Source organism: Neofelis nebulosa, chromosome 8, assembly GCF_028018385.1.
Source record: "Neofelis nebulosa isolate mNeoNeb1 chromosome 8, mNeoNeb1.pri, whole genome shotgun sequence".
NCBI classification, from domain to species: domain Eukaryota; kingdom Metazoa; phylum Chordata; class Mammalia; order Carnivora; family Felidae; genus Neofelis; species Neofelis nebulosa.
The window spans coordinates 69,280,671-69,292,808 of record NC_080789.1 but is presented as its reverse complement, the minus strand read 5'-3'; the positions used below and the strand labels follow the sequence as shown (position 1 = coordinate 69,292,808).

The 12,138-nt window shown below is 36.6% G+C and overlaps 1 protein-coding gene across 5 annotated transcripts in view; it reads left to right on the top strand.

Annotated features, from left to right (window-relative positions):
* ARID2 (AT-rich interaction domain 2) overlaps positions 1–12,138 on the top strand; it is a 180,709-nt gene that overhangs the window by 154,258 nt on the left and 14,313 nt on the right. The window lies entirely within an intron of this gene.

The following is a 12,138-nucleotide window of genomic DNA, read 5'->3' as shown; positions in this document are numbered from 1 at the left end:
TCTGTCTCTCTCTGTCTCAAAAATAAATAAACGTTAAAAAAAAAAAAAAGAAAAGAAAAAGAAAAAAAAAAAGAAAGAAACTAGAATCAATAATTCTAAGAGAGCAAATGTGGAATGTTCTGTTGGTTACTTTTGGACTTTGTCTCCCTTGAAGCTTGTCTGTAATTTTCTAGAATTCCTTCTGTGTTTTCAACTGACTCAGGCTCTTTTCTTGAGAAGTTGTCCTCTGAGGCATCCTGACTTCTAGTTAGGGACTTTTTCTCTGAGTTTCTCTCCTCTTAAATACTATTAGTCCTATCTCCTAAATATATCCTGAATCTACCTTAGTTCTCCCCACTCCCTGCATTTTGACCTTGCTTTGGTCCTTTTATATTTCTTGCAGTAACCATCCAACTGGATTTTCCCAACATAAAAACAGTGGTATCAATTACAAAAGAAAAAGCAATGAATTTGAGTATATCAAACTTCAGTAAATTAAAGATGAAAACACTTAAAACTAAAGTTTAAAAAACAGTGTTTGCAATGCCAGAGTTACTATGTTTTAGTGTATACAGTGTTCTCACAGATGAATGAGAAGAATTCTTAACATTCAAAAAGAAAAATGAGCAGTTTTTCACAAAAAAAGAAATATGAAAGGTAGTAACCATATAAGAACACCAGCATCTTCTTCATTTGTGACATGGTTTCTTCTCCTTTTCTTACTGTATTTCCCTCTCCCTCTGTAGTCCATAGCCTGTATTTCAGTTCCAGCCTAACTAAGCCATGTGCAGATTCCTAATCATGCTAGACGCTTTCACGTTGCACTTTGGTACCTTTTGTTCCAATACTTACCCTGTGGTGGTCTGTTGATTATCTGGAAACCCTTCATGATTCAGTTCAGGTAGCAGCTTTTGTGTGCTGCCTCCTGTGCCATGTTCCCCTGCCCCATAGCGTTTGTTCTTCTCTGTTCTTTTAACCTGTCTGTCTCGTAATATTTAATCTTGTGTTGTAAATAGTTTTTGTATGGCTTTTTCATCTACTGACCTATGTGTAGACATTCTCTGATTAATCTTTGTGGCCTGAACACCTGGCACAGTACTTAACATGTGTAGATAATTTCTAATTTCTATTCGTCCTTAAGATTCAACTCAGGGGTTACCTCTTCCCTTCCTGACATCTTCCTCACTAGCCCACCTCTGACATCCCTCACGTCCACCTCACACATTGTGTTTTACCACCCTAGATGGTGAGATCTTTGAAAGCAGGGATTGAATATTGATTTTTCATTTCTGTGTCCTCCGTGCCTACCGTAGTGTTTGGAATGTAATAGCAATTCGATAAGTATTTGATTGATAGACACATGGAAGGAAAGAAGTCTCACAAATTCATTCTTTTCTGGAGTTCTAGAGATCTAGAATTTGTGTAGATAATTCGAATTCTAAAAGTAAATTATATGGGGTGCCTGGGTGGTCCAGTCGGTTAAGCATTGACTCTTGATTTCAGCTCAGGTCATGATCTCACGGTTCATGGGTTTGAGCCCCATGTCAGGCTCTGCACCGACAACACGGAGTCTCCTTGGGATTCTCTCTCCCTCCCTCCCTCTGTCTCTCTTTCCCTTCCTCCCTCTCTTTCTCTCTCTGCCTTGCTCCCTCTCTCTCTCTCTCCCTCTCTTTCTCTCTCTGTCCCTTCCCCACTCTCTTCAAATAAATAAACTTTAAAATAAATAAAAGTAAATTTTACAACTTAGCATTTTACCTCATTCAAATTGCACATTCTTAGGCTTATAGCAGAGCCACTTTGGCTAGATCTAATATAATTATTGAGCCAAAGTTTTCATTTTGCTGTTTTTGTTTTGTTGTTGATAGTGTCATTTTCTATATAACTCTGAACTTTCCAAACATCTTCTGACATCTTCAGTTACTATGATCTTAGAATAGCAGAACCAAAAGAATTAAAACAATCCATTAAATTCTTACCGTTCACCCTCCCAGTCCAGGTTGAACTGCAGAACCTCACTCAGACATCTCCAGATGTAGATTTTGGCTTAGCAAGAATACTTACAGAATCTGGCAACCTATATATGTGAAAAAGAGAGTATAGGAAATCAGCTGCAAAAGATTATTCTCTGTTGAGATTTCCCATCTTTGGTGGAATAAGTAACAGGGTATGATTTTTTTTTAGACTAAAACCAACTCTGCAATAAGAAAATTGCAGGTTGATAGGAAGATATGTGGAAATTTACCTTCAGTCTTGTACAGTATACTGAACAGTATGAAATGTCAACGTTTTTAAATTTGAAGTGCAGAATCTAGTTGGAATAATGTAAAATGTTTAAATGCAGTTTATCTCCATTCTGATTAATTTTGAGCTCTGGAGTATTGCAATATATATCTCTTCCTTTTGATTCATATACCTTTATCAATAGAATATGTGGGTCTTATTTAATAATCAAATGGTACTTTTCTATATGCTAATAATGAAGTGAAAAAAGAGAATAATTCCATTTACAATATATCAGTCAAATAAAATACTTAGGAATCATGTTAACCAAGGAGGTGGAAGACTTGTGCACTGAAAACTAGAAAACATTGCTGAAAGAAATCAAAGCAGACATAAATAGAAAGATATTCTGTGTTCATGGATTGGAAGACTTAATATAGTTAAGATGTCCGTACTACCCACAGCGATCCGCACGTTCAGTAAAATCCCTATCAAAATCCCAATGATATTTTTTTACAGAAATAGGAAAATCCATTCTAACCTTTGTAGGTGATCTCATGGAACCCTGAATAGTCACAGCTATCTTGAAACAGAACAAAGTTGGAGGACCCACAGTGTCTGATTTCAGAATTTACAACAAAGCTACAGTAATCCAAACAATGTATTACTGGCATAAAGAGAGACATAATAATCAATCAGTGGAAGAATAGAGCCCAGACATAAGTCCTGGCATATATGGTCAAATGATTTGTATTAGGGTGCCAGTTCTCCATTCAAGGAGAAAAAGACAGATGGAGCTGGGAAAACTGGATATTCACATGCAAAAGAACAAAGTTGAACCCTTACCTAACACCACATATAGAAATTAACTCAAAATGGATCAAAGATCTAGAAATAAGAGCTAAAACTGTAAAACTCTTAAAACATCTGAGGAAACTTCATGACATTGGATTTGGCAGTAATTTGTTGGGTATGACACCAGAGGTGTAGGCAACAAAATGAAAAATAAATTGAACTTTATCAAAATTAGAAACTTATGCACCAGTGGACATTATTAACAGAATAACAGAATGGCAGAAAATAATTGCAAATTACATATATGATAAAACGGTTAAAATCTAGAATATATAAGAAACTCCTAAAACTCCACAACATAAAACAATCTGATTTTAAAAATGGGCAGGGGCACCTGGGTGGCTCAGTCAGTTAAGCATCCAACTGTTGATTTCAGCTCAGGTCATAATCTCAGGGTTTGTTAGTTCAAGTCCCACATAGAATCCCTACTTGGGATTCTCTTTCTCTGCCCCCCCCCACCCTTCCCCCACTCATGTGCACCCTTTCTCCCTCCCTCTCTCTCTGAAAATAAACTTAGCGAAAAATGAAATACAATAAAATAACAAAATAAAAATGGTCAAAGGACTTGAATAGACATTTCACCAGAGAAGATAAACAAATGGCCAGTAAGCACATGGAAAGATGCTCAACATTATTGATTGTTAGAAAAGCACAAATCAAAACCACAGTGAGAGCCACTTCACAGTTATTAGGATGGTTATTATTTAGGGACTCAGTAGGTTGAGTGTCTGACTCTTGATTTCAGCTCAGGTCATGATCCTGGGATCATGGGATCAAGCCCCGTGTTGGACTCCATACTAAGTATGGAGCCTGCTTAAGATTCTCTCGCTTTCCCTCTTCCCCTCTCCTGAGCTGTGCTATCTCTCGCTCTCTCTGTCTCTCTAAAAAAAAAAAAAAAGAAAAAGAAAACAAGTGTTGACATAGATGTGGAGAAATTGGAACCCCTGTGCATTGCTGATAGAAATATAAAATGGTACAGCCACTGTGGAAAACAGTATTTTGGTTCTTCTAAAAATTAAATATAGGATTGCTATTTGATCCAGCAATTCCACTTCTGGGTATATACACAAAAGAAAGTAGGGAATTGAAACAACTACAGAGGAATTTGGTGGGAAATGGGGAGTGACTGCTAATGGGTATTAGGTTTCTTTTTGGAAGGATGAAAATATTCTAAAACCATGGTGATGGTAGACAATTCTGTGAATATTCTAAAAAAACCACCGAATCGTACACTTAACTGGGTGATTTGTATGGTATATGAATTATATCAATAAAGCTATAAAGATTAATTTAAAAAATTAAATGGTAATATAAAGCTTATAATGGAATATAGTAGTCCTCTACTTATCTCCTCCTACCGACCTTCAACAGGGAGCTTTCAACAGTTCGAACTAATTTTTCTGGTACTTGCCTCCATATTTCTAAATAATATTCTTATGTTACTATTTCATAGTTTACCCGTTTTACACATTAACTGTTGATATTCTTTCTAAAGAATTGAATACTCTTAAAACCTCTCTTTCCCCTGCTTTTCCTTTGCTCATAACATTGTTACATCACAGTTTTCGGTTAAATCTTAAATCAGATATTGTCAGATTGTTTGATGCTCATCCAAGTGCTACTCTTATTAAAGTTTTCTTTCTTTCTTTGTATTTCTGGGGTTAATGATTGTCTTGCTTTTTGTTTAGCTTTTTATGGACCTAATGGTGATTTCTCTATATATTACAATTATTTCTCAAGCCCATATATAAGCTATCCAGATGCCCAAACACAGTTGTTAAACCTCTCTCACCTTTACATTTTTTCCCCTGCAGTCTAGACAGCTTGCTTTCTAAGCCTAGTACATAGCCATTCTCAGGAATTCCTTCAATATTGAATCCCTTTCTCTTGTATTCAAATTATTTCCTTTACTTGACTTACTCCCTCATCGTGCTAAAGCATATCCTCCAATATTAAACTCCACAGGTCTGAGAATGTCTTTAGCCTATTCTTACTCATGACAGTTTGGCTAGATTTAGAATTCCAGATTGAAAAGTCATTTTTTTTTAAGTTCATTTATTTTTGAGAGAGACAGAGACAGAATTTGAGTGGGTTAGGGGCAGAGAGAAAGAGAGAGAGAGACACAGAATTTGAAGCAGGTTCCAGGCTCCGAGCTGTCAGCACAGAGCCCTATGTGGGGCTCAAACTCCAAGCTGTGAGATCATGACCTGAACTGAAATCGGATGCTCAACTGACTGAGCTACCCAAGCGCCCCATTTTTTTTTTTTTTTCTTAAAGTCTGTGAGGGCATTGTCTAATGTCTTCTAGCATTCAGCTTTGCTGTTAAGAAGTCTGTAACTTTCTGGTTCCCATTCCTGTGTTTGTGATCTATTTTCTCCCCTAGAAGTGTTCAAGATCTTTTTTTCCCCTTAATTTCTGATATTCTGAAATTCTATGATGTTGTGTCTTAGTGTAGGTGTTTTGTTGTTGTGATCATTGAAGTGGGCATTTCATTTCAATGAATCCTTTCAATCAGGAGATTCATGTCCTTCAAGATGGGAATTTTTCTTGAATGTCTCTTTTTATAATTCCCTGCCAACCATTGACCCTATTCCCCATTTCTAAACTTAAGTTTTTTGGATGCTAGACCCTCACAGATTAATCCTCTAGTTTTCTTTTCTCTCTTAGCTTTCATTTTTGTCTGTTTAATGTATTTCCTGGGAATTTCCTTGACTTTGTCATCAACTCTTGAATTCTTACTTAGCCTATCCTGCTTTAATTTCTAAGAGCTCTGAATGCCAGTGTTGCTGTTTTATAACACCCTGTTCATATGTTGAATACAATGCTTTCTCATCTCTCTGAGGATATCAATGCTAGGATTGTTAAATTTTTTTCTGTTTCCTCCAAATTCTTCAAATAAAGGACACAATAGTGGTTCAGTCTGTTGAGCACCCAACTCTTGCTTTCGGCTCAGGCTCAGGTCCTGGGACCAAGCCCTGCGTTGGGCTCTGAACTGAGTGTGGAGCCTGCTTGGGATTCTTTCTCTCCCTCTTCCCCTCTTCCCTGTGCTCTCTCTCTCTCTCTCTCTCTCTCTCTCTCTTTCTCTCTTCTCTCTCAAAAAAAGTAAATTCCTCAAATGAGCATTCAGGCTTCATGTTTTAAATTAAGAATAAAATATCAACATGCTAATCAGAAGCTCTGAGTATGTGATCTCCACTTGTCACTGGTGATTGCCATTTTTGGTGATCCCTAATGATCCAATTTGTTTATTAGAAGCTCTTCAAATATCAGTCTCTAAAGGGAGATTTTGTTTCTCCAGAGAAGAATCTCTGATTTTCTTGCCTTTGGAGGTGGGCAGTTTGGAGGAGGGTCAATGTGAAATCCTGTGTTCTGGAAACAGAATGGGAGAGGGGAACCAAGAGGACCTCATTTTTGTTCAGTTGATCCCTCACCCTCCGGTAGTCCTAAGCTTTTCTGGTTTATTTCTTCAGAAAATTTTCTTTAAATCATTTTGGTACCGTTTTGGGAAGGACAGAAGAAAAAACTCTGTCAAACTGCTGAGTGTCTTAAATTTTGTTGACTAATGCTACTTACATATTATTTTTTCTTATCTATTAAGTATATTAAAGTGACACAATGTTTATCCTTTGTAAAACATAACAAAATAAAAACCTTGAAATTTGAAATTGAAAGAATACCATTTTATACAACAAAATGGGCATATTTTGTTTATCTAGTGAGTGCTTATTTCTTTAAAACCCCAAAAAGTACAAGATATTAATTTATATCAAAAATGAAATTGTTACAAGGCACCTGGCTGGCTCAGTTGGTGGAGCATGTGATTCTTGATCTTGAGGTTGTGGGTTCGAGCCCCTATGTTGGATGTAGATACTACTTACAAAAATAAATAAATAAATAATTTGATGAAAGAAAGAAAAGAAAGAAGGGAAAGAAAGAAGAAAAAAGAAGTTACCTTAAAGTCATCCTGGTGATTTAAAATTAATCTTTCTAAGTTTTATCCGTGTGACATAATAATAAAGAATACTTTTGGGGCGCCTATTTGGCTCAGTCAGTTAAGCATCTGACTTCAGTTCAGGTCATGATCTCGCAATTTGTGGGTTTGAGTCCTGCCTCAGGCTGTCTGCTCTCGGCATGGAGCCCGCTTCAGATCCTCTGTACCTCTCTCTCTCTCTATCTCCCCCTTCCCCACTCACACTGTCTCTCTCAAAAATAAATAAACTTTAAAAACAAAGTAAAATATTTTTTAAATAATACTATTTTAAAAATAAATTTTTAAATACTATTTTTAAACTATCAATTTGAAAAAATACTGTAATTGGTGAAGTTTTTGAAAGTTTTTTTCTTTATCAAAATATTCATCAATATAGGAGGAAAACGATTTGATCCCACTTTGTAAGTTTTTTATTATTGAAGTATAATGTAAGTGTTAGTTTCAGGTGTATGATACAATGACTCAACAATTCTGTACATTACTCAGTGGTCATCAGTATAAGTGTACTTTTCATCCCTTTAACTATTTCACTCATCCCCTCACCTACCTCCCCACTAGCAACCACCAATTTGTTGTCTGTATTTAAGGGTCTGTTTTTTGTCTCTTTTCTGTTTGTTCATTTGTTTTGTTTCTTAAATTCTACATGAGTGAAATCATATGGTATTTGTCTTTCTCTGACTTTTTTCACTTAGCATAATACCCTGTAGGTCCACCCATATTGTTGCAGGTGGCAAGATTTCGTTCTTTTTATGACTAATATTCCAGTGTGTGTGTGTGTGTGTGTGTGTGTGTGTGTGTGCATGTACTTACACCACATCTTTGTTAGCCATTCATCAATGGATGGACAATTGGGTTGCTTCTGTATCTTGGCTATTGCAAATAATGCTGCAATAAACAGGGGTGCATATATCTTTTCAAATTATTTAAGTTACTTTAAAAGTTTTATAGGACTTTATTTCTTTTCTAGAAAAAATTGTAGAAATTTCATAATTCATTTAAAAATTTGTTTAGGACCACCTGGTTGGTCTGCATATTTAGTTTAAGCATCCAACTCTTGATTTCAGTTCAGGTCATGATCTCATGGTTCGTGAGTTCGAGCCATGCTGTCAGTGCAGAATCTGCTTGAGATTCTCTCCCTTCTTGGCTTTCCCTCACTAGCTTGCATGCATACACATGCTCGCTCACTCAGAATAAATAAACGTAAAAAAATTTGTTTAATCAATTTTTTAAATAAATCATACCTAAAATATGAAAAGCAGAAGTGTGTAAAGCTCCATGAACCATCACAGAGTGAACCACCCATATAACCAAACATCCAAGTTCAGAAATAGAGGAGGGATGCCTGGGTGGCTCAGTTGGTTAAGCTACTGACTCTTGATTTCAGTTCAGGTCATGATCTCAGTTCATGAGACTAAGTGCTGCACTGGGGCTTTGCGCTGAGTGCAGAGTCTGCTTAAGATTCTCTCTCTCTCTCTCTCTCTCTCTCTCTCTCTCTGCCCCTTCCCCCCCCCCCACCCCAAATAAATGAATGAACATTAAAAAACAAAAACAAAAAAAGAGGAGGACCAGTATTGCAGAGCCCCTTTGAGTCCCTACTGCCTTTATCCCATTTTCCTTGGTGGGATCACTATCCTGATGTTAACCATAGAATTTTACCTGGTTTTAACTTTCTATAAGTAGAATCATACGGGATATATTCTTTTGTGTTATCTTCTTTACTCATCTTTTTTGTGTGTGAAATTCATGTTACATATAGCAGTACATTGTTCATATTCTTGCAGTATATGATTCTGTTCCACGAGTATACTCAAATTTGTTTTTTCCATTCTACTTTTGGTAGGCTTATTGGTTGTTTTCAGTTTGGGGCTATTAAAAATAGTGCCACTATCGGGGTGCCTGGGTGGCTCAGTTGGTTAAGTGTCTGACTTCGGCTCAGGTCATGATCTCACAGTTTGTGGGTTCGAGCCCCATGTCGGGCTCTGTGCTGACAGCTCGGAGCCTGGAGCCTGCTTCGGATTCTGTGTCGCCCTCTCTCTCTGTCCCTCCCCTGCTCATGCTCGGCCTCTCTCTGTCTCAAAAATAAATAAAAACATTAAAAAAAAAAATAGTGCCACTATGAACATTCTGTACATGTTTTTGGCCATATATGTATATATTTCTATTGAACTTTTAAGAATGATTGGTGATTCAGAGGATATTACAACTTGAATACATAATGCCAAACAATTCGAAAGAGATTTTATCAATTTATGCTCCCTCCAGCATTGTAGGAGAGTCACAGTTGCTCCACATACTTTTCAACATTTGGTATTATAATTTTTAATTTTAGCCATTTTGGGGGGTGTGTACAGTATGGAAACTACGTAAAAGTCAATATCAAAATATCTAAAAAACATGAAAAAATGCCCAACTCCTTAGTCCAGTGTTATTTTAATGAAGGCACCAAGTTCTTGGGTTATCTCAATGATGGTTGATTTTTTTTTTTTTCTGACATTTAATGTGAAATTTTTCACACATAAGGTAAACTTGGCATAATTTTGCAATGAACACCTATATACCAGTCACCTAGCCTTTTTTTAAAAATGTTTATTTGTTTTTGAGAGAGAAAGAGCAAAAAGTGGGGGAGGGGCAGAGAAGGAGGGAAGCGCAAAAACCCGAAGCAGGCTCCAGGCTCTGAGCTGTCAGCACAGACCCTGATGCGGGGCTCAAACTCACGAACCATGAGATCATGACCTGAGCCAAAGTTGGACACTGACAGAACCACCCAGGCACCCCTCACCTAGCTTTTACCATTGACTTTTTACTATGCTTTTCTTACCACATAACTGTCCATCCTTCCACTCAGCATCACTCTGTAGAAAAAAAAAATTTTTTTTAAGTTATAATTAAAAAGAAATAGCTGCTTTTATGGAGTAATGACACATTCAGATGATAAGCTAAATATTGCCTGCTTTCACTTAATGAAGGGAATAAAACTTTAAGCATAGGGGCGCCGGGATGGCTCAGTGGGTTGAGCATCTGACTTCAGCTCAGATCATGATCTCATAGCTCATGAGTTTGAGCCCCGCGTCGGGCTCTGTGCTGACAGCTCAGAGCCTGGAGCCTGCTTTGGATTCTGCGTCTCCCTCTCTCTCTGCCTCTAACCCACTCACATTCTGTCTGTCCCTCTCAAAAATAAACACTAAAGAAAAAAGTTTTTAAAAAAACTTTAATCATACCTAGAATATAATTTTAATTTTCAAGTCCTCTCTTAAAAAAGCAGGCATCTTATTCCTCTCCAGCTGTTTTCTGACATGATCTGAATTTTTATTTAGTTTTATCTTAATTTTGTCAAGGACACTTAACATGAGATCTGACCTCTCAACAAGTTGTTAAGTGTATAATACCTTATGGTTGACTATAGGTACAATGTTGTACAGTGTATCTCTCAAGTTTATTCATCTTGCTTAACTGAAACTTTATGCCCATTGATCCTCATTTCCATCTTGCCCCAGCCCCTGGCAAACACCATTTCAGTCTTTTATTCTGTGAATTTGACACCTCTAGAAACATCTGAGTTTTCTAAGCATGAACGAAGCTTGATACAGAATTATGCCTAGCAGTCTCCTATGTTTAGAAAGGTACCATGGAGAAAAGTCAAACAGTCCGATGATCTTGCTAATTCTGCCACTACTGTTTAGCTAGAAAGTCATTTCAGTTTTGGATGCCTGAAGATGTCCTCAAGTTACTCATCTGTAAATTCAACAGGTTAAGCTAATTGTTTCCCATATTCCTCCTTTTCCTACAATATATTAACATTACTGGGTGCAGAACTATGTATTATTTCTTTAAAAATACAGAGTTTTGGGGGCACCTGGGTGGCTCAGTTGGTTAAGCTTCTGACTTCAGGTCATGATCTCATGCTTTGTGGATTCAAGCCCCATATTGGGCTGTGTGCTGACAGCTTAGAGCCTAGAGCCTGCTTCAGATTCTGTGTCTCTCTCTCTCTCTCTCTCTCTCTCTCTCTGCCCCTCCCCTGCTTACACGCTGTCTCTCTCTCTCTCAAAAATGAATAAACACTAAGAAAATTTAGAGGTTTGTAGGCTTTGTTTTTGTTTTATAGATTCCACATATTAGTGAAATCATATTTGCTTTTCTTTGACTTACTGTACTTAGCAAAATACCCTCTAGGTCCATCCATGTTGTTGCAAATGGCAAGATCTCATTCTTTTCTTTCTTTCTTTTTTTTTTTTTAATGATTGAGTAGTATTCTATTGTGTGTATATACCACATGTTTATCCATTCATCTGTGGATGGACACTTACGTGCTCCCATACCTTGGCTATTATAAATAATGCTTCAGTAAACATAAGAGTGCATGTATTTTTTGAAATTAGCTTTTTCATTTTCTTTGAGTAAATAGTAGTGGGATTACTGGATCATATGAATTTCTATTTTTAAGAAATTTTTTTGAGGAACCTTACATATTTGGTAGAATTCACCAGAGAACTACTACTGAGCCTGGTGCTTTCTGTTTGGGGTGGTTACTTTTTTTTATTATGATTCAATTTCAATCTTGAATAGATTCAGATAGTCTGTTTCACTTTGTGTGACATTTGGAAGCCTATTTTTCTCAAGGAAGTGGTCTGTTTCGTCTAGAGTTTCAAATTTGTGGGCATAGTGTTATCCATTTTCCTTCTTTATTGCTTTTAATGTTCATGGGATCTGTAGGGATCCTTGGTACCTTTCCTCTTTCATTTCCAATGTTAGTAATTTGTATACACACTCTTTTTTTCTTAGATAGCATGTCTTAGAGACTCGGTGATTTGGTGGTATTTTCAAAGAATCAGCTTTTGGTTTCATTGATTTCCTCTTATAAATTTCATTGATTTCTCCTTGAATTTTTTCTTCTGCTTACTTTGAATTTAATTTGCTATTCTGTTACTAGTTTCCTAAGGTGGAAACTTAGATTATTGATTTTAGATCTTTTTTTCTAATAATATGCATTCAAACAATGCTATAGATTTCCCTCAAAGCACTGCTTTCACAGCATTCCGCAACAGATTTTACTAAGTTGTATTTTTATTTTAATTTAATCTTGAATATTTTTAAAA